This window comes from Aethalodelphis obliquidens, unplaced genomic scaffold, assembly GCF_003676395.1.
Source record: "Aethalodelphis obliquidens isolate GAN/ISIS:26980383/991018 unplaced genomic scaffold, ASM367639v1 scaffold37, whole genome shotgun sequence".
Taxonomy (NCBI): domain Eukaryota; kingdom Metazoa; phylum Chordata; class Mammalia; order Artiodactyla; family Delphinidae; genus Aethalodelphis; species Aethalodelphis obliquidens.
In genome coordinates this window covers 5,660,964-5,679,204 of record NW_020837981.1, presented here as the reverse complement: position 1 = coordinate 5,679,204, position 18,241 = coordinate 5,660,964, and the positions used below count along the sequence as shown (strand labels likewise).

At 52.2% G+C, this 18,241-nt stretch overlaps 1 protein-coding gene across 6 annotated transcripts in view; it reads left to right on the top strand.

Moving 5' to 3' along the window:
- Window positions 1–18,241, top strand: part of TSPAN14 (tetraspanin 14) — a 55,039-nt gene that overhangs the window by 924 nt on the left and 35,874 nt on the right. Inside the window, exon 1 of one of the 6 annotated variants that reach the window (XM_027129715.1) lies at window positions 12,558–12,576. The exons of 4 other annotated variants lie outside the window; for them this stretch is intronic. The gene's annotated coding sequence lies outside the window, so the exon portion shown is untranslated. Of the gene's footprint in view, window positions 1–12,557; window positions 12,577–14,796; window positions 14,818–18,241 lie in introns of those variants that run through there. One more of the 6 variants, XM_027129714.1, reaches the window with a different exon arrangement.

The window sequence follows — 18,241 nt, the reverse complement described above, 5'->3', positions numbered from 1 at the left end:
ATGGTGTGTGTGTGTGTGTGTGTGTGTGTGTGTGTGTGTGTGTGTGTAGGAACACTTGGGTACCGGGACTGCTGGGACACGAATCTGGGAGGCACGAAGAAGTTGGTCTCAGGCTAGAAGGGGTCGGTGCTGTGAGGAGTCGGGAAATGGTTGGCCCCGGTACTGCCCTGGCGGCTGGCTGCGGCGCTGTGTAGCAGCGCGCTGGGGTCTGGGGGCATCCGGTCATCCTGGGCCGTGAGTTCAGGGCATTGCATTGGAGCCTTTGCAGGTGTGCTCTCTCCCATGGCCTGCTCCGTAGGAGTCCTTCTCTCTTCTGAGATGGGGGTTGCCTTGGGGCTGATAGGAGTGGGTGGAGCTGCTTGCCAAATCCTCAACAGTAGCCTTCCCCCTTCCCCTTGACCTCAAAGTAGGGGAAGTTAGTGCCTGCAGAGTGCTCAGGTCACCCCTCCCTGTTGGTGAAGGGAAACCTGGGGCCTAGGCCATCAGAGCACCCCAGCACCCCTACATTCCCTCTACATTCAGTCAGCCGTGTGGAAGGCCAAAGCACCCTTGTTTCCAGGGATCCTCCTGGGCCCTGGCACCCTCAGAATGAAGCGCATATTCCCCCATGATGGCCCCATTTGCCCTTTCACCTCCTCTCTCAGCTGTCTCCAAGCTTTGTCTCATCCTGAGGATCCATAATGTCTGGGGGTCAGGCCTTGGAAGCCCAGGCTACCAGACAGATTTCCCCTCCCCTCTTATTGCATCCCCACATCTCTGAACTCCACTTTTGGACTACCAAACATGGTCTTCAGTTCATTCAACAAAGCATGGTTGAGAGTCTGTGGGGTGCCAGGAGCTGTTGCAAGCATTGTTCCAGGCTCACAGCTGGCTGTCAGCTCTGTGTGGTCTTAGAACCCAGGCTGGACATGTAGTAGATGCTCTGTAGCGTTTATTAATCTGAGCTTGATCTCTGCTTAGCAGCATTATTCAGGCAAACAGGAGTTCAAGGCCACTGGTGCATTTGGAGGTTTGTGGCAGCCTCTAGGAAGAAAGGGGCTGCAGAAGGGTTGGCTGCCCAGGGAAGTTCCCCGCTTTACCAGCTGGGCAGCTGTGCAAATCTCTGAGGACAGGTGAGGGCGCCTCCCTTCCGGTGACTGGGAGTGGGAGGACAAAGCACGTGTTCTGTGTGGGAGAGGAGGGGGCCCTGCCCTGCAGGTCCTGGTGGTAGTGAATTCCCAAGGAGGGGAGGGAGCAGGGAGTTCTCTAAGCTCTGGCTTGTGGAAACATTTCCTGAGGTCTCACTCTAGGTTACAGTGCGCTCAGGGATTTGACTTGTTATTTGTTTAACTTCAACTGAGATAGAATTCAGTTTGGCAATGCCTGTAAAGTGCCATTGTGCCGGTCCTGGGAAACCTTTGCTGGTTTTAAAATGTGTAGTAATAATTAAGTTGATTGAGACTTAATGATTGAGACTTACACCACATACTATCCTAGAAGCTTTACTTGTATTCATTCATTTCATCCGTGAAACGACACAGTATGGTAGATAATGTTAACGTCCCATTTTACAGATGATGAAACTGTGGCCTAGAGAGGTCACAGAGTAACTTGCTTAAGGTCTGAATGTGAACCGGGTTTCCTCATACCTAATTAGATAATGCCTTCCTCTCAGAAGTGAATAAAGTTGATTAATACACTGAACAAGCCTGGCCCACAGAGGAACTAGTAAGTTCTTCAGTGCAGGTGCCCTTATGTTCCCTGCTTCTGAAAGCATCTCAACTATCTGGGCACATAGCAGGTTGACTGGTGATGTAGCTTTTGTCTCCCTAAGGCCAGGGAATGGGAAGACCGGCATGGCCATGCACAGTAAGAGCGAGTCATTGCCTGTATCTGTCTAGATAGATCAGAGTTTGCTGTGGTAACAATCCTCAAATCTCGGAGAATTAAAGCAACAAAGGATTATTTCTTATACCACATCCATCGCGTGTCTGTTTTATGTTGTTCTCACCGTGGGACCCATGCTGATTAAGTGAAATGTTCCTGGTCACTTGGACAGACGGACAGAGAACATGATGAATCTCACCCTGGCTCTTAAAGCTTCCACCCGGAAGTGGCATTTCAATGGTCGAAGCAGTCACATGGCCACGTACTTCCCTGCAGGGTGGGGAGCAAAAGAGGACTGGGAACATTTGGTGAACAGCACTGATGCCTGCCATCTGCCCACCACTGTGCCTTCTCTGTGACTTCCCAAGGTCTGGGTCTGAGTGTCGTATGTTTCTGTGTCACCATGAACATCGATCATGAATTAGTCAAAGAAATGTTATTTAGGTTAAAGATGAATTGAGGTGCCACATTTGAAGGGCAGAGGTATGGTGAACAAAAATGCTTATTAGGGTAGTAAGAGGTTGTCTGCAGAAGCAGCTTGCTCCTCTGACCCTGGGCAAGTTATTTGAGCCCCTTGGGTCTTCTTTTGCTCATTCATTTATTCATGCATTAGTTTATGAGCCCAAGGACTAGTGATGAGTCCCAGGCCAGGGATTCTTACTAAGCACTTGTTTAGCTCCTAGCCTGGTGCTGGGGGCTGTAAACTGGGTTCCAGGATTCCTGTTTCCTGCTGCTGGGTCCTGGTGGCCTTTAAGGAAGGATATTATTGCCTATGGGAAGCGAAGCAGGCTCCTGCTCTTTCTCTCTGCCCTGGCACATGAGCCCTTGGACTTCTTGGACTTCCTCATGCTCTATCTGTATGTGGCGAGTAGGGGCAGCCACCTTTCTTGGAAGCAGGAGCATGTAGAAGCACCTCTATAGGCCTTGCCCTTCCCCTTCCACCTGTGAGACTCTGGGGCTGAGCCTGCAGGCCTAGGGGTATGGAAAGGTAAGGTGGTGAGGTTACTAAAGGATGGAGCCACACGAGGACAGGCTTGAATATGGGGCTGGGGTGGTTCTCTGTCTTGCGAAGTGGTTTAGAACCCCTTTGTTAATTGCATTTTTCCACCCGGGCCACGCTTGCAGGGTGTCAAAGAGCTGGCTACCCTGTGGACCTTGCTTTTGTGGTTTGTCACCGACTTTGTCCCTGGTGACTTCCAGCAGGGTCAAGAAACACTGGTGGAGGTGGTGGGACTTCAGGTTCTTCTGCTCGTGGTTAACGTACTATCCTTAGGCTTGTCTCCTCCTTTTTCAGGGCTTCTGTTTTCTCTCCTACCTGGAATAGAGGGAGAGGTAACGGTGGTCTACAGCAGTGGTCCCATTCTTGGCTGGCCATCGGAGTCCTTAGGGGACTGTGTAGACCTGTGCTTTGAAAATCTTTGGTCTAAGTGAATGCCAGCATTCCTGATTTGTCTTATCTTCATTATAGCAGTGGGATATTCATAATGTCTCAACATCTGTTTTCTCCCTTAAGGGCATGTTTTTTTTTTTTGGTTCAGACAGGGCAAGTGGCTGTGTTGGACCAGCAAAGGGCCTGGCTAGTAGGAAATGTTTAGTGCCGATGAAACAACGATGAGTAATGTTGTCCAGCACCTAGAGTGGACAGTGGTGAGGCCAGCTTTAGAGTTGTATCTACTTTCTAGCTGAGTAGAAGTCAAGTCTTTGATGTTTTTTCTTTCTTTTTTTCTTGGATTTGGTTTTCTTATCTGTGAAGTGAGAAGAATCTGCCCTTCCTGTCCCTCGTGGGGTTACTGTGAAGCATACACCCTTCAGGTTTGAGAAGCAGTGTGTGCAGCCCCTGAGTTAGGGTGATACCCTGGTTTGGGACTGCTGCTGTCACGCTGACGGCTCACCAGCCAAGGATTCTGGGAAGCCCATTTCCTCCATTCTTGGACCTGGTGGGGTTGGCCAGGGCTGGGCCTGGCTGGGCGTTGCTGTGGTTTTTCCTCAGGAGGCCGCAGGCTGGTAATCTGAGAGTAAGTGGGCCTGGGCAGGCTCCTGGAGGTCTGTTACGTCTCGCCTGCCCAGTAGCCAGGGAGAAGTTCCTAGAGCCCTGATGTCTATCAGCTGGATAGCTGGAGGGACCAGCTCCTCCCTTCTTGGGCTCTGTCAGCCTGTGCTGCGTGGCTGCGAGCCGTGGCGGGGCCATCGGGATCCTGGGTCAGAGCTACACTTCTGGTGCTGCCTCAGACTCTGCGTATGTCCTGGAATTTGGGAGAGCTGAGGCTGGGCTTTCCTGCATGGGTAAGGTTTGGGGAGGGGTCGGGACGTGGGGCTAGGCAGAGGTTGACCCTGAGGAGAGGTTCGATGAACCCCCTCTCTGTGTTTTCCCTGTTTACCTGTACTAGCTGCTGGGGCCTGTGCCAGTCTATTTTGCAGGGCCCAGGAAGCATTAAAAAAAAAAAGCGGCTTTGAGGAATTTGTCGTCCTGATACTCCAGAGAGGGGCCCTCACAGCAGCTGGAATTAAATGAGTGTCCCCTGTATCTCTTTCATCCACACCCTGAAGTCTGAGTGGTGAGCCTGGGAGGGTCGAGGGCAGCAGCATATCCCAGGACACACAGTTCCAAGGCAGGGTCTGTGCTGATGCATCAGAAGCCCATCAGGGCACCATGGGATAACCGGGCTTGTTGGAAAGTGGCAGGTGTAAATAAGGGATATGGCCGCCCCAGCTTCAGATTTGGCCTCCCAGGGATGGGCGACTGGGCCCTACACACCCACTGCAGCAGTTCGGGCCATGTGTGACTCTCAGCTTTTGGAGTGTTTTGATCCCCAGTCTGGGGTGCCCACTCAGCTTGCTCAGGTCCCTGCTCTTTCCAGGCTTCTGGCTGCTGCCACCAGCTGCTCCAAGGAAAGGCTCTGGTTGCCCACTGAGTGACCATTGCCACGAAGAGACCCTGTTTCCTCTCCAGATGACCTCCCTAATGTCCAGCCACCCTGCAGCTTGGCTGTCTGGTTTCAGCCCTTCACCCCTGCGCCAGACAGACAGGGTCTGTCCCCCAGGGCTTGGTCGGGGAGGCCAGCCCCAGCCCCAGCGGTTCTCACACTCTGGATGAGGGGTCCAGGAAGACTTGGAGCTCCATATTGTTTAAAAAAAAATCATTCTGACACTCGTGAAAACAGTAAGGCACGCTTTATTCAGGAGTGTCGTGATAGGTATAAGGACCACAACAGTGGGGAATGGGGTTTTGCAGTAGGGGAGAGAGATTGGGCTCAACCCCAGATGTTACAAGGGAGCAGAGGTGGGTGGGTGGATGGATGGTAAATTTATAGGAGGGGAGGGTAATTCTTTCCTAACTGACCTGACAGTTCTTGCTGAAGGCAGGCTAGGGTGATCAGGTGTCATGTGGCAGGTGCTACATGGGGAGGAGGAGGAATTTGGTCAGATGTGGAAGGTGATCAGCTATGGAGGGTGGGAGATCCTGGCTAAACTGCCTTAGCGGGATTCCTGCTAAAACTGGACTCTACAGGGACAGAGACAGAAGCCCGGGTTTGGGCCTCATGGGGCAGAGGGCTCAGAGGATCCTGACTAGTTTGGTCAAAAAGACACTGTCAGTGTACGAGGCACTAGCCTGAGCTCATCAGCACTCACGCTTGTCACTCAGGAGTGGTGGCCCGCTTTGTGGGCGTCACTCCCTTGCTTCCAGAAACCTAGTCCTTTTCTTTTCAGCACCTACTGGCTCCTTGGCCCCTGGCTCCTTCACTCTTGGCCCCTGGACCGCCCTCTGCATCCAGGAAACAGTATGGACCCGTGGCCTTGGTTCCCTGTGCCCCCGCCCCCTGCCCCCAGGCCAGTGCTGGCTGCCCTTGTTGCCAGATCTTTTGGGAGCCAGATAACAGCCATTTGACTCTGGACAGCCCTCCTTACTTGACCCTCTTTCCTTGGCCTGTGTACCTTGTGTTTCCTGTTCACTGCATCCTGGGCAAACCAGTCTGACAACTTTATGGATCTCCCTCTCCCACAGGCCTGGGACCCGACTGTCTAATCTGCCTGAGCTGGGCCAAGGGAGGTGCAGTGGGTGATCCCCTCCCTCCCCCACAATGCCGCTCCAGGGGCCTTCTGGCCTGATCCCCTGCTGCTTCCTTCCGCTGCCCAAGGCCTTCGATCCTCCTGGTTTTCTCTGCCCCTCTTGTCTGTTTGGTCACACCCTGCGCAGATGACCCTGTTGGGTGTGTCTGCTACTCCTGGGGGGGCTCCTGTCTCGAAGGTCAGCTTGTTAGGAACCAGACCCCCCGCTGTTGTGAGAAAAAAGGGTGTGTGCAGAAAATCTGACGGCTGCGAGTTCGGGCCTTCCCCCCTTCCTGAAGGCTGGCTTCCACCCCTGCAGGGGACAGTGGCTCTGTGCAGCCATCCTACCTCCACTGTCATCGTCTCCTGGTGTCCTAGCTGCTTCCTGTGAAATACAAGTAATGATATAAACATGGACAAGGGGGCCTGTCAACAAAAGAGCTGGTGGTAGCCATGGGGGTATTCATTCATTCCCGAGGGAGCAGGGAGGTGCGAGTGGTGTGTGCCCTGGTGGAGGGGTGGGATGGGCAGGCCTGTCGGGGGCCCCTCTGGGCTAGGGAGTCCTGAAGCTCTCTCTGTGGGAAGACAGATGCGGGGAGGTGGGGCAAGTGCCAGCTGGGGGGCTGCAGGATTCGTTGTGTTGAGGGTCAGTGCCTACCTGGGTGAAGGGCACTGCGTGCTCATGCAGAAAGGCGGTCAGAGAGGGGCTGGCTTTGGGTTGATGGAGGGTTGTAGGATTCTGCACCGGAGGTGCTGAGGGCCCACTGAGGGCCCAGGAACTTGTCTCCAGCAGCTGAGGTCTGAGGGCTCCAAGTGCCTGCGTGATTCTACTTGTTGTGGAGTCTCATTTGTGCTCCTTAATTTGGGGGCTGCTTGTCGAACATTGAACGCTCATCAGAAAGCCTCTAATAGGATAGGGGAGCCAAACTTAACATCTTCCCTCTTTCCAGCCACCTTTCTCTGTGGTCTGGATGGTCTGCGAGTCATTAGGAGATCTTTGTGGTGGGCTGCGAGGTGGGCCAGGGAACTTCTGCTAGGTAGAGAGAGCGCCATCCAGGAACCACTCCCCGCCCGCCAAGTGGTCTCACCCAAACGGTCTGGCCAGTCCTGATTCTAATAGGCATTGTGTCATACCCCTCAAGCAGGAGAGAGACTGGGATGGTTATTATATTGTTCCTTAGGGGGAAAATCACTTGGAGGAAATACATCAGTGCTTCTGAGTGCAGAGTATTTATTGACGCGTCAGTTAAAGTAGGCTTTTAAACAACATGTGCGTATTCCCTTAGTAAGGAACAAATGTGCAAACCCATCTCACAGCTCCATTTTGCAGCTTGCATTTCCTGAAAGGTACAGGGAGTGTAGTGGTTAAGGGGTTGGAGTTTAGAGCTGGGATTTTGGAGAAACTGTTTTTAGCCTGTTCTTGGAGTTGGGCCAGGCCTAGAAATCTGTTGAAATAGCTTTCTTCAGCTGCTAAAATTGGGATGAGTTTGTAACACCAGGACCTTGAGCCTCACTGATGACTGGGGAGGGCCCTGAGAAGGGTCCATGCTGAGGCCTGGGATGCCTGCGGCTCAGTGCCCCCAGAACCTGGGGGTCTTACAGTCTCATCGTGGACCAAGTGGACCTGGCTACAGATGGTCCTCTGTATGGAATAACTTAGGTTTCCCTTCTGCCTTGGTCAAAATCGGCTCTTGGTCTTCCTAGGAAGGCTTTCTATTTTGGGACTTGGGGAGGAGTTGTGAACAGGGAACTCTCTGAGTTGGTAAGTCTGTCTTTATTCCAGAGGCTGGCACTCTCTTCCCCTTTTTCCCCCCTTCTTCTTGTTCTAGGGAGATGCCAGAAACTGCCTGCAGAGAGCTACAAGCCAAACTTTTTGTGCCACGAACTTTAGGGATTTTAAATGTCAATTTAGTTTTAACTTTTTTCTTTAAAAAAGTACATAATGAAAGATACATAAAAATATATAGTGAAAATTAATATTTCTACCCCTGACCCCTTCAGTTCTGCTCCCCTGAGGCCCTGTCACCATCACCAGGTGTTGGGTGTCTAGTGAAGCGTCTCTGGCCACCTCTTGTTTATCACCATGCCGTACACTACTTAGGGTGTTCTGATTTCTACCCTAAAGTTTATCTTGGGATTGCTCCATTTCAGCACACGCAGTTCAGGCCATTCTTTTTAACGGCGGCATGTTATTCCTCTGTGTGGTCAACCATGATTCATTTTATCAGCCCCCTGTGGATGGACATTGAGGTTGCTTTCAGTGTTTGGTTCCTCCAAGCCAAGCTGCAGGAATGCCTCACATGTACATTCTCAGAGGTCTGTCGTAGAGATGGCTAGATGGGGAATCCAGGCATGGGGTGCTTGACCAGAAAAGAAACACGCTGTTTTGATTCCAAGAGGGAGCATGAACATTTCAGAGTTTTTCTTTTGGAGGGATCTTGTGTTTCTGCAGTCAGAGCCTGTCTGTTTCAGCTCAGGTCAGCCTGCTTCCAGGGCACCTGGTGTTTGCAGCTCTTGGCTGTGCCCTGTGGGCCTGCCTGTGCGTCCAAAAGTGTGATGTAAGAGTGTGAAGAGGCAGTCAGAGCCAGATAGGGTCTAGGGAGGTTCTGGGGAGGTGGGGAGTGGGGAGGCTTTTCGTACCTGGGCTTGAGCGGCCCTGGGAGTTTGCAGGAATTGGGCCAGGTGTGAGGTCCGGCATCCTGGCTGAGAAACAAACAAGGAATTGGGAATCAGTTTTTAGAAGAGCAGATTCTCCCTGGGTTTCAGGGGTTGGTGTGAAGCCTCTTGTCCAGGCCCCACTGGACCTTCCGCGGCTCTGGGATCCCCCTTCTCCCGCCTGCCCAGAGGCTCTGCCTTCTTTGTACCACTTCAGGGCTCTGGGCCTGACTGCCACCCTGTGATTTTAAAAGCCTGTGTACAAGGCACCTGGTGTAAATAATAGATGGGTTTTTCTGTTTTGAGCAGGCGGCTTCCTTGCAGAGCAGACGCAGGGGGTGAGGGCAGATGAGGTTTTCTTCCTGGGATGGGTTGGGGCAGGGAGGCAGGGATGTGAGAGAGGGCTTACGTTGGAGCCATCTACTGGGATCCTTCTGGGAGTGCTCTGGCTGTTTCCCCATCCTTGTGGCCACCGTGTACCCCAGAAAGGACCATAATCTTCCCCTATCTGGCTCTGGCCACCCCGTGCCTGCAAAGGGCAGGGCAGGAAGCGGGGAGATTTTAGGGCTGGCTGGCAGATAGCCCCCCTAAAAAGAAAGGTGCCTGATATGACCCTGACCTGGTGAGTTTGAGGCCTGCGTCCCTGCCCTGTCTCTCCCACCATTGCCCTTACATGCCGCCCCTGTGAGAAGTCCACAGCTTCCCATGCCCACCGCTCTGTTGTAAGGGGCTTGGAGCTTGGCAGCACAGAAGTTTCTGTTGTGGCCGGGTGGCAGCTAGGGCTGACCTGTGGGGCGGAGGAGGTGGCGCCTGGGAACTGACAGTGGAGCTATTCATGGGCTCTGCCCCGGTTTCCGGCTGCCTCCCATTGTGAATTATTTTGGGGGGAGGGGAGGAGGAGAGGGGGTGGCCAGTGGCTCCATTGTTGCTGGTAGCGGGAGCCCATTATGCTAATAGAAGTCCTTTAGTGAACAGATCTTAGCCACTCCAGGGCCCCACTCATGTTCTCTGATGTTGGGTGAGCTGCCTAGCCCAACCCTGCCCTCTCCCAGTGCTCCCCATCCCTGGAAATCTGGAGGGACCCTGCCCTTTGTGGGTACCTCTGTCAAGATTCCCCTTCCCCCCTCAAGCCCCCTAGCTGTGCCTGGAACCCCCCTGGGTATGAGAGCTCTGAGCAGCTGGGCAAGGAGCAGGGGTGCCCAGTGCCTGTCTTATCAGCCACCTGCCCGCTGCCTCTGGGAGTGGTGTCTGCCTGAGCTCTCCCGGCCCAGCTGCACCCTTGGGTGGGGGCCAGGCGTGTGCCTGGGTAGCTGTCAGTCTTGAGGCCCCCATTTTCCTTTGTACCTCAGCGCTCAGCCCGGTGTCCCCTGTGCCTCGCTGGAGCACTCAGCTGTAGAAAAGCCTGCTTGCTGGCAGGCCGGCCTGCAGTCTCTCCACCCGCCCCCCCCCCCACCCCGCTGCCTGAGCCACGGCCATTTTCCTTTGTTCTGCCATCTCCGGGCTCTTGAATCTCAGGCAGGCGGCGGCAGGCTGGGCAGGCAGCAGGCAGCGGGTGCACAGCACCAGCGGAAGCCCTCACGACATGAATCTTCCCACTGAGCCGATGGTGTGCAGTCTGCCGGCTGTACCGTCACTTCCCCCAGCTGTACCCCCAGCTCCCCGGTGGTGCTGAGATTTCCATTTGTTTAAAGAGGGTCTTGCATCTTATTGGATCACAGTGATGCTGACTTGTACAGTGGGGACAGAGAGAGGGCTTGCCTGTTTGTGCCACTGAGGGTGTGTGAGAGGGAGAAGGATGGGGGGGAGGGCGAGTTCATGGATGCCTTTGGGAGCACCAGCCTCCTGGTCTTTGGCAGAAAAAGCCACTCCCAAGTGTAAATTTTGATCCCTTTACCTCCTGGTCCTTCTCCATGAAAGAGTTGTGTAGGAAAAGCTCTTAGCATTTAGTGGCAGGGGTAGTTGAGAAAACAGTAGGTTTTTTTTTTGGTCTCTGTGGTTGTGGGAATTTTTCTCCAGCTGAGGGGAACCATCCATCTCCTGCCCCTTTGCATCTGCATGTCTCTCATCCCCAGTTTTTGGTGGGCAAAAGGAGCTTCCTCCTGGGGGTCTGATTTCACCCAGTGTGAGGTCACAGGCCAAGCTGAGGGTTACTCTCTGGCATCTCTTTCTGGAAGTGTGCCCGCCCCAACTCATACATCTCCAGCTTTCTAAACCGCAGCCGGAATCTGAAATGTAGTCCCTCTGCCTTTGACATAAGAGTTGTTTGGTATGAGAACTCCGGAGCTCTCACTACTTTTTTTCGTGTTTAGCATTTTTTTTTTTTTTTTTTTTATCTTTTCAAAACCCATCCGTCTTGAGATCAGCCTGGCTGTCTTATCTGACTCTTATCAGCCAACCTCGCAAATTAGGAAGCAAGTCCCAGCCCTGGACAGGGTTGCCCCTTGGAGTGCCCTTGTTTCAGCAAATGTTGTACAAGACTCAGCAAAAATAGCTAAGTTCGCAGTCATATGCATTGAAACACAGACGCAGCTTTTAGGGTAGTTGGGCCCAAACAAGTGTGGGAAAGGTCGTGACTGAGGCAGCACGCTGCTCCGGAAAAGCGCCGGGAAGTAAGGAGAAGGCTGAGGTTGGGTCCCAGCTGTGCGACTGGCCCTCTGGGTGACCTTGGCGATTCATTTCCATGGGGGTAGGTCTCTGGAAAATGGAAGGGTTGCTCAGATGAACTTCGGACGTTTTTGAGCCGTGACTCTTTGAGTTCTATGAATCTAAGTCCAAAATGCTTGGTCGCTACGCTGAGCCCCTCTCATCAACTCAGGGTACCTTTTTGGAGGAAATGTCATCAGATGGGGTTAACAGAGGGCATCTCTTCCCCGGGGCATTTCTTCCTCAGGTTCTTGAGGGGCTGGTGATGGTGAAACCTACCCATCCTGAGCCCAAAAGCACACGGCCAGTCCTCAGGGGCTGAGTGTGGCACCAAGGAGCCCACTGAGAAATAGTCCTGCCTCAGACAATGGCATTGACCCTTTTCTTGGAAATACCACGTTCCCTCTTTGGTGAACCTCTGGGGATGGAAAGAAAGCTCTTTATTTTACCTCCCACCAAAGTGTGGCCAGGCTGTTAAAAGTAAAAACAAAACCTATAAGGCAGAGATACCATCTGTACTTAAATATCCAACTTGGTCCTGGGGGTGGCGGCTAGATTTACATTTTGTCTTTATTTTGTTAAAAATTCCAGGAGGCAAAAACGGGTTTCTGGCCCTTTATCTGCCTTTCCCCACCCAGCCTCCACCCCCTGGGAGGCCTCCTGTGCCCCATGGCTTTCCTCCCATTGTCTGCTGGGCTGGGATCAGCCTTGTCACTGTTCTGGGCTGTGTGTTTCTGCCCTGCGTCACAGGAGGTCTGTGGTCTTGGAAGATATCCAAGGGGCAGGGAGTCCAGCTTTGATAAACATTTGGTTTAGAGTAGCTTCCACAGCTGTGAAATGGGAATAAAAATAACCTGTGAGGATCCAGTGGGATGCACTAAAATACTGAGCAAATTCCACAGTTAAAGCATTCCTCCGAGAGAGCTGATTGCATCCCTGTCAGTGGACGCACGATTAGGTGGGTGGGCTTTCCCCCATGACTTGACTTAAAGGTCCTTTCCCTCCATCAGTGTTACTGCTTTTCTTTTGGGCCCCTTACACCCCACTGTTCAGAGTACTGCCCACTGGGCAGCACTGGCAACACCTGGGAGCCTGTAGCGCTGCAGACTTGCCTCACAGCAGCTGACGCAGAATCTGCTTTGAACAAGATTCCCAGGTGATTTCATGCGCTTTCAAGTTTGAGAAGCACTGGCTCAGACACCTCGTCCCGCCCTGCACCACCCTGAGACTCTCGCACCTTCCTCTGTCTCTTTTGTGGTTTTGCTGTCTTCACCCTCTTGCCCTCCTTAAAGCTACCGACTTTAAAGGGCTCTGCCAGCTCCGGCTCCGTGGCTCCCACCCCCTCGGGCGCGCAGTTTGCAGCAGGTAGCCCTGGGCCCTGGCGGTGTCTGGGAGGTGGGTCTGGGGATCGTGGAAGCAGCCTTGGCGGGCAGCTGGCTCCCTGAAGCCTGCTGGCGAGGTCAACTTTGGGGCACTGAGCCGAGGAGGTAATTGGAGCCCTCTTTTGTGAAAGGGGGTGCAGAGCCTCCCTCGGCCATCTGGTGCCACTTGCCCCGCCCCATCCGTCCAGCTGGGCGACAGGAGATCAAAATCAGGTTGTAAATGTTGTTTGCTTTTTGTAGAAACACAAAGCATTCTATATATAAAGATGTTTTGGTAGACGTTGAAGTTCAAATAAAAAGTCCAGAAAAGGGATTGTAAATTAATTTTTTTTAGTGGAAAAATGTTTGAGATGACTCTCCTGATTTCGCTAGGATTGCCTGCCCTCCCCCTGCATTCTGGTTGAGGTGGGTGGAGGGCTCGTGGGTGTGAGCTTGGGCCCCCAGGCCTGGGGATGCCCTGGCTTTCCGGGACTGTTTTAGAGACTAAGCCGGTAATCTTCTATCTCTTTGTGGATTCTTCTCAGCTTTTTTCAGTAGAGTTCTACCATTGATTTGCATTTTTTAAAAAATCTGCTTCTCCCTCCCCCACCCCTCTTATTCCTCTTCTCTTTTACATTTTCAATGCACTTTGTTATATTTATTTATTTTTCTCCAGCGGGCTTCACCTTTTGCTTTCGTCCCTCTGTGAGCCTGACCCCAGGCTGTTTGCCTTGCTCGGAGGCCAGGAGCCAGGCTCTGCCCTGGCCTGGTGAGCCCCTGTCTGCCCAGGGCAGGATTAGGGGGTGCTCCCAATGCTGACCTCGGAGCGAAGTGGCTTGGTTGGTTGTCTGACAACAGTATATTGTAGTGAACTGTGCAATTTTGGATACAAAGATTTTGAATATCTTAGAGCCACAGTATTTTATGCCTTTCAGGCGTGGAGAAATGGAGGAAAAGGAGTAAATGTGTGTAATTCTAAGTTCTCCTATATAGTTTCTTTGTGTTGGGGCAGAGGAGGGTGGGGGTAGGGCAACCCCTGCAAAGAGAACATTTCCCACCTACATTAGACGGGCAGGTCACATCCTCGCACCGGAGCAGCTCCCCTGAGGGCTGCCCAGGACTCAGCTATTGGAGCAGAATTTACTTCTCTCCGAGAGCAGGCCCACTTGTCACTCAGTATGTTTGCTGCTGTTAGGAGTGGCCCCTACCGCAACTGTGTCAGCCCTGCAAGGGCAGCCACACCGGTGGGGTCTTGGTGCCATCCTCAGGGCCTGGCCCAGAGCTGGGGCCACACTGGGGCTCTGTTGAGACTCTCGGCTGCCACCATGCTGGGTTGTAGCGGTTAAACCCACTGCTGTGGGGAACATTTCCTGACCAGCTTCCCGCCTCCTCCTTCCTTCCTTCCTGGGCCCCATCCTGCCCTCCTGCCCCTGCCTGACTGCATTTAGCAGAGGGAAGCGTGTCCTGAGCCCCCTGCGTCGGGCACGGGTCTCACTCGAGTTCTTGGTGTCCACAGCCCCATTCTAGGTGCCTGGCACGCAGCAGGTGCCGGGACATGTAGAAACAGGTCCTGAGGTGTTCATCTCCCACAACAAAAGCCTTTCCCCCAGGGGCTCGCAGAGTGAGTTAGGGCACTGGTGGATTGCTGTGCCCTTGGCTTCAGTCGCGCCTTGGCCTTGGCTTACGCCCTTCGTAGGGAACCTCAGGGTGGACAGAGGGTCCAGGCCTCTGGGTCCTGAGGTCTGGAGGTCACAGCACATAGGCCTCATGGGTTCTTGTCCATGCTGAGGATGTTGCTGTAAACTGGGTCCAGATTACCACGTCTTGTGTGCACCTGGCTTCTGGGTGTAGACATTTTGTGTGCACTTAGGTTTTCAGAAACAGGCCTGCTGTGATTATCGGGGCACAAGGTGCCGTACACCATGACGGCAGGGCTCCCCATCCTCACGTGAGCAGGCGGCTTCACCTGCAGCAGCAGAGGGAGGGCAGCTGGGAGGCCAGGACGGTGCCAGGCCTCCTTCCCCACAGCCTTTTGAGAGGCTGGGGGGCAGCAGCTGTGGGTGACCTGGCCCTGCCTCATCTGGGTGGGCAGGCACCACCCTGGTGCTGCCTGAGCAGTTGAGTAAGCTTCCTGATGAATCATCTTCAAGATCTGTGTTTGGGCCCCAGACTTGTTTGTTGCCCAAATGTTTTTTTGTTCGTTTGTTTAATGGAAAATGGCCACAAATTCTACATTTTACTGGAGGTGAGTTATTTGGTAGACTCTGCCTTCATTTGTTTTGTTTGTTTTTTGATCTTTCGTCAAGATAAGACTCGGGTTATGCATTTTGTGGTGTGTCCTCAGTGTATCCCTTCAGGAGGGATGGATGTTGGCTTGAGGACCTCATTACTAGTGATGACAGTGGTGGTCACTTGGTTAAGGCGGTATCTGCTGGGTTTCTCCACTGCTGAGCTACTATTATGTTCTTTGTAATTAGTAAGTGTCCTATGGGGAGATACTTTGAGACTAGGTAAACATGCTGCTTTCTCATCAAACTTTGATCAACTGGTTTTAGAACCTGTTTACTGAATGTTTTTGTGTCATCCCCTGCCCCAGTTCACATATTGAAATTCTAGTGCCTGGTTTGATGATGTTAGGATGTGGGGCCTTTGGGAGGTGCTTAGGTCATGGTGGTGGAGCCCTCAAGAATAGGATTAGTGCCCTTACAAGAGACCCCACAGGGCTCCCTTGCTGCTCCATCTTGTGAGGACATGGTGAAAAAGTGCCAGCTTTGAACCAGGATGAGGCCCTTGCCTGACCATGCTGGCACCTTGATCTTGGGCTTCTCAGCCTCCAGAACTGTCAGGAATAAACTTCTGTGCTTTAGAAGCTGCCTGCTCTGTGGTATTTTGTCCAGTCTGGTGTTTTGTTATAACAGCCTGAACAGACTGAAAACCCATTATCAGTTATTTCTGTTGTGGTTGCTGAGTGGCAATGATTTAATTACATTAATTTTACATTTATCATTCTGCTGTAAAGAACTTTCCCTTCTCCTCCACTTGCTTATTTATCCATTTATATATATTAGAATGGACTCATGGATTCTTACTTTATTCAATGAGTTAAAATGTATTAGTATTATTGTTTATTTTGACACTCACATTGTTCCAGACTGGGCCAGCGGGGGTCCCTTCAAACTGACGGCTGTGAAGAACAGCTCTTAAAAATGTGAATTTCCAGGTCTGTCACAGTCCTATTAAACTAGTCTCTATGTGCAGTTTGGAAAAAGCTCCTTGAGGGATTCTCCTGTTCTGTGGACTTTGGGATCAGCTGGACCAGGCCGGTCATTTTCAAGTGTGTAGCTCATGGAGCCTCCCCTTTCCACCAGCCACTTGAAGAGGCCTGCTATGCCCACCTCCATGCTGGGTTTCTGGGTCAGAGTCTCTTTGTACAAAAGCTCTTGTAGCTTGAAAAGTAATAAAAATAGTAAGTTTGAAAATTGCTGCATTAGGTGACCTCCATTCCAGGCCCAGCATTTTTCCCGCTGAGCCCTCACCTCCCCACTTCCCTCCTCTGACCTACATCCCTCACTCCCTCAGCTTCTTCCCTGGTGACAGCACTGAGGTAGACAGATGTCTCCTCACCAGATTAGTGAGGGGCCCCTTGGTGCTCCTCAAACTCAGCAGGTTTGGGGTTGTGGGTTTTTGGTGGTGGAAGCTCATAATGCCGTGTTTGCTAAGAACAGAGTTTCATACAGGAAGCCAATTCATACAGCACTTAGAATCCTAGGCCCGTTGGAGAGCCTGGTGGGGCTCAGAGCTGGTGGCCTAGGCTTTCCTGGACCTCCACCTGGAGGCTATCCCAGGTCCGGCAGTCAAGGGCCTGAGGGTCTCTGAACTCTGGGAACCTCCCTTCTCCCACACCTGTGTGGCAGGGCCTGTGCTTGTGACCCTGTGATAAGGGAAGGTGGCCCACCCTAACGCCTGGCTGGCTTTGTAGTGTCTTCCCATAGTGAAGAGTCAAACTTCCAGACCCCTGTGAGTGGCTGCTGCCACCATGTCCAACCTTGCACTGTTTCTGGCAGACTCTGAGTATGGGGAGTTGGGTCCTGAGGGGTATGGGTTAGGGGAGGACTTAGACACTTCTGAGGGTGAGTCAGAGCTGAGTGGGGAGCCCGTGGACCTGACCCCTCCTTCCCCTCTCAGGATGGCGGTGCCCCAGGGCTGAGGCAGGACGTCCTTCCTGTGTGTGATTCCCATGGGCAGTGAGGCAGCCTACTCTGGCCTGCCTTTGTGACCATCTCTCCTACTGGAACCCATTTCCCTTGAAAGTCACCTGTCTCCTCCTAGACTTCTCCCCTTGGGCCTCCCTATTCCTGCGGCCAGTACTCAGTGGGTACTGAGGACCTGGAAAGTCCAGGGCCTAAGGTGTGCTGTTTGGAGGTGCAGCAGGGTTCCCAGCTCCATTGGGAATATGGCTGCCCTTCCCTGGGATGGGCCTGTGGGCAGGTACAAGTACTGGGAGCCTCGAAGGCCAGGTAGAAAGGTTGAATCTTGGTGAATGGCTGAGTCTGGAGAATGAGGCAGTGGGGAGCCAGCAGGATAACTTGGGTTCTAGCTCGGGATATGGGTGGATGGTGTTGTCCAGGTCAACATAGTTCAGCTGGGTTCTTTGCTTAGGGGTCTTACATGGCCCAAATCAAGGGGTAGGCAGGCTGCATTCAGAAGAGGTTCTGGGGCAGAACCTAGTTCCTTGCTGTTTGTTGTAGAACTGAGGTCCTGTTTCCTTGCTGTCAACCAGGGCTACCCTTAACTCCTGGAGCCTCTCTGGTCCTTGCATGTCGCTCCTCTGTCTCAGATCCAGCAACAATGCATTGTACCCTTCTCATGCTTGGAATCTCTCTGACTACTGCCCTCAGCTGGGAGAAGGCTCTGCTTTTAAGGGCTCATGTAATTACACTGGACCCACTCAGTTTCCCTATTTTAAGTAAATTGATTATCTTGATTACATCTGCAAAATCTCATTTGTCCTTTCTTTTATATGGTTATAAATTATACTTCCTGTTTTTTGACTTTGCTCAGTGAAAAGATGGCAATTAAAAAAATGTTGAAGTCATCCTAGAGATCCATGTAAAAATGGTGGATTGAGTGGACACACCTAATTTTATTTTATCCTTAAACCCCATAAAAGTTAAGATAAAGGGAATTTTAAAAAAGCAATCAATCTACGAGGACAGGGAGAATGGGAAAGGAAACAACAGCAAGAAAAAATTTGCAAACCAATAATTAGATGGGTGAGGGGCTCAGTTTGAAATGTAGGAGTTGGTGTCACCATATTATTATTTTAGGGGGGTTTGCGGGGGAGGAGCATCAGAGGTGGCTAAATATAAGAATTGTTTGAAAGCAGTTGATGTGGTTAGAGCCCTTTCCTTTCTCAGTGGTGCTTGGTGACTGCTTCTTCCCTTTAGCTGGACATTGGAGATTCCTTCTGCTGAAGGAGAAACCAAGGGCCTGGGAGACTCCAGGTGTTCTGGGAGGTTCATATGAAGACTACCTCCATTCCCCAGCCTTTTATCCCACTTGGCTTCTAAAACACTGACAGCCAGCCCCTTACCTTTCAGGCAGGAGATTAAAAGACACTTCACTGGGGAACCTGACCGGCCTAAGAGGAAAGAACTAAAGATGCTGAT